The sequence below is a fragment of the Gossypium hirsutum genome, chromosome D02 (genome assembly GCF_007990345.1).
Source record: "Gossypium hirsutum isolate 1008001.06 chromosome D02, Gossypium_hirsutum_v2.1, whole genome shotgun sequence".
Lineage (NCBI taxonomy): Eukaryota > Viridiplantae > Streptophyta > Magnoliopsida > Malvales > Malvaceae > Gossypium > Gossypium hirsutum.
The window spans coordinates 63,356,445-63,360,603 of NC_053438.1; the positions used below are offsets into that span (position 1 = coordinate 63,356,445).

Here is a 4,159-nt window from a genome sequence, read left to right on the forward strand (position 1 = left end):
CCTATGTGACCCCCAAACTTTAGATAACACATGTTCCTCAATATGTAGCCCTAAAAGGATAAGGAAAGAAGTTATCCGATTGATCGTGGTAGTTCCGTAAACTATTTGATAGGTGCTTCCTCATTTGATCGTTGTGAGTTCTAATTGTTGTGCTTCTTCCATATGGGGTTCCTACATAGGAAACTTGAAAACAAAACAAATATAAAATCTATTGTTATTCCTATTCCTAAAACTATTAATTATAGTCTTTCAAAATAAAATGGTCAATTCAATCTTCCTCCTCCTCTTCAGAGGCTATCTCTTCTGCCTTTTCTCTTTCCTCTTCATTATCACTTCCCTCTTCACTATCTTGTTCTTCTTTTGCACGATGAGTTTGCATCGAACCAAGCATGTCTGGCAGATAATTAGGGATTCTCATGTTGTTCCACCGTGCTAATTCTTAAAAAACTAGACTAATTTCTTACATCCATCGTATCATTCTGTGTATTTTTACTTCACTGCTCTCACTAGTTTTTTTTTGCGACGTCATCTTTTCTTTTCTTTTAAGTAAGGGAGGGACATCCATATTTTCCTTTCTCCTCTAGTTCCAGTTCATAATTTGTCTTCGGTTGAGTTCTAGATACTGAGTGTACATAGAATCACTGATTAAACTCTTTGTTGGGAGCATGAATTGCTCGTTCTCTTCCATAAGAACCTCTATGCTTTTGCAAAGTGTCGTCATGAGAGGAGGGAAGAAAATCTCAACCTTCTGGTCACTAATGCAACGCTTCATACTTTGATGGATCCATTGCCCTATGCATATTTGTTTCCTCTGCAAAATGTCATATAGTAGAATAGCTCAGAATGTATTGACATTAGAAATGTTAAGAGAAAGTGTAATTCTAGTGCAAATAAATTGCATCCACATTTTAGCTATTGGAAACATTATAGCTTGATTAAAATTGGCCTATAATTCAGTATCTGGTTGAAGGTTTCATTCTGCTCAGTTTTCAGTTAAATACTTTACAATACTTTCCATAACAATGTCTTTGAATTCTATTAAATCTATATTTTGTAAGTAATCAGATTCACAATATGAAGCATCGTAATATTTGCAAATATTTTTTTTGAGGAAATTGGCACATCCTTACCCCTTACTGTTACTATTTTCTACATAATATTACATGGTTTCTGAGTTTTCTTGTCCCTAAGAGCGATCTAAAATTGTAATAGTCCGATTTTGGGCCTAGTCGGAATAATAGTTTTGGGACCCCAAATCTGACATAGGAAAAATTATTTTATTATATTTTTATGGTCTAAAATTTCACGGAATGATTTCATGAAAATCTCGTTTGAAATTTTCGACGTTTGGGCACTCAATTTTGTCAAAAGGACTAAATCGTGTAAAGTGCTAAAGTTGTGTTCTATTAGATAAATGTGTTGATTGGCTATAGAACTTAAAAGTTGAGGTCCTTATTGAGTAATTAGACCATTAAAAGAGAAAGTGGATGCACATGGAGTGTAATTATGATGTTGGATGGGTTAGGTTGGTAGTAGGTTATTATATGATACAATAAACAAAAAGGAATAAAAATATTATTTTTATTTCTTTGCTCATCTTCTTCCACCGTCTTTCACCAAGAGAATAGCCATTGGAGAACTCAAATTTTCAGCAAACTTAAAACCTTGCATGTAAGTGAAATTTATGTTTGTTTTTGTTGATTTATATGTTTTTAGAACCCTTGAATCTTAAGCTAGCTAAATAGGGGACTAATTTGCAAGATGATTGAAAGGCTAGGGTTTTGGGCCATGAAAGCATGATAGTTGATTGTGAATTTTAATGGAGGAAAATGAAACCTTGTTGTGTGTTGAACATTTTTTGTTAAGTGATTTTTATTGTAAAATGCTATTACGGGTTAATTTGTAAAGTATGAAGATTTTGAGTTATATGAGTGAAATTGGGGATTATATGGGCTGCTATGAGCACCTAAATAATTCGGTTAGTCTTTGATGGGGATGAAATTCCATAAATTTCGTTTTATGAGCCTAGGGACTGATTTGTAAATATGTGAAAGTTTAGTGGCAAAACTATAATTTTGCCAAGTATGAATTGTGGACTAATTTGAATAATGTGACTAATAATTAAGCTAAATGTGATATTATAGATCAAAGATAACGAGGTTTGGACCTAGAACGGGGGGAAATAAGAATTGACGGTTATGTCCCTTTTTTCGCATTTGGTGTCGAGGTAAGTTTGTATGTAAATAATATATCGTTTTTACTTATGTTATAATATTTTTTTATATTACATGAGATGTGGTTGTATATTGAATGATTATTTGATGTAAATTATGAATTGAGATTGACTATGGATGAAATTGATAAAGTAAGAATAAGTGAGAAATTTTCCTGTTGAACTTTCAGAATAAAAAAAGATACAAAGGACGTCATGAGAACTCATGTGTAGTACTATGTGTAGGCTCCTATGAGTATAAGATAGTTATGGTCACATGTGTAGTACTAAGTGCAGGCTACTATGTGTACCAGATAGCTTTGGTCAAGTGTGTAGTACTATGTGCAGGCTACTACGTGTACCGGATGGTATTGGTCACGTGTGTAGTACTAAGTGTAGGCTACTATATGTACCGAATAGCATTGATCATAAGGGTGGTACTATGTGCGGAACCACCGTGTATCTGTTATTATTTCGAAGTGTTTATCGGGAAAATCGACTAAGTGAAATTATGTGTGACTATGTGGTGATAAGTGCAAGTATATGTAAGTGTATACTCATGAGCGATGTGTTCGGTATGTGATCAAAATGTGGTAAAGTTGCAAAGGAGTAAGTGAAGTGATAAAGTCTTGTACCATGCATGCAAGTTGAATTATGTTATTGAATGTTGACCATATTGTTATGATGTTTCATGAAAGAGTGAAATTTGAAATAAAACAGTTTTGGACAGCAACAGTTGTGTGATTTTAAAATATCACCAAAAATGGTGGAAATTGAATTAGAGGTTGAATGAGATGCAAAATTAAAACTTATTGGATCTAATTTCAAATAAAAGAAACAGAGTAGGCAAAAGAATTTTATATTATGAGATATTTGAATTTTAGTTAGACAGAGTTAGAATGATTTTGGAATCCCCTGTTCTAACTTTGGAAAATTATTAAAAATTTTAAAAAAATATTTACGGCTTAGAATTTATATGTTTAAAATCCTAAATGAGTCTATTTTCAAGAGAAATAAATGGGAACATCATCCAAATTTTTTATGGGAAGATAATTAATTTTTAGTACAGAAAGGTTGAAACTGTCAGACAGCAGAATAGGGGAACTTTAAAGAATAAACTGTACTTATTAGCTAAACCAAAAATTCTAAAAATTTTATGGTAAGAAGATATGCGAGTCTAGTTTTATGGAAAATTTGTGAAACTTAATTTGGAGTTTTGTAACTTACGATATAAATAATTTAGTGACTATAACTTGAGTAGACAGTTATATACGAACTTGAGTAAATATTGGAACTATGTGCTTTTATGATTGTATTATTTTGAGAACATATTGTGAACATTGATAAAAGCATATTAATAAATTGTTTATTATTTATATATTAACTTACTAAGCTTTATAGCTTACTCATTTTCCTTTCTCTCATCTTATAGGTTTATATAGCTAGCTCAGGTTAGAGATCGCCGGAGATGCTATCACACTATCAAATTATCATTTGGGTATAAGTGAATGCAAGTATTTTAAGCTTATGGCATGTATAGGGACTTTGTCTTTTGAATTTTTGTGTCATTGTTAATGAGGCCAAATGTGTTGGCCTAATATAGTTTATGGTTCAATTGGTATACAACTATGAATGATGGCTTATGTTGATTATAAGCTTATACATATGTTAATGCCTTGTGTGAATGTGAAGCTAATATTTTTTTTTATAATGATCTAAATAGGATGATTAAGACAAATGATGATATGAGGATGATATGTTATTATCTTATTTATGGTCATTTGCTTGCCTAAGTATGCTATGTGTGACCACACGGCCTACCCACATGGGCATGTCCCAAACCACACGGGCGTGTGGCCCTGTTTCATGATGAAATTTTCTAAGTTTCCCAAAAGACCTCAAAGTTCTCGGTTTAGTCCCGAACTACTTCCAATGTATGTTTTGGGC

General features: G+C 32.5%; 1 long non-coding RNA gene across 1 annotated transcript; it reads left to right on the forward strand.

Moving 5' to 3' along the window:
- The first annotated feature begins 1,583 nt into the window (after positions 1-1,583).
- LOC121214767 (uncharacterized) lies at positions 1,584-3,909 on the forward strand. Its single transcript, XR_005910506.1, has 3 exons — positions 1,584-1,671; positions 2,145-2,227; positions 3,645-3,909. It is a non-coding gene; the product is annotated as an uncharacterized lncRNA (long non-coding RNA).
- The last annotated feature ends 250 nt before the right edge of the window (positions 3,910-4,159 follow it).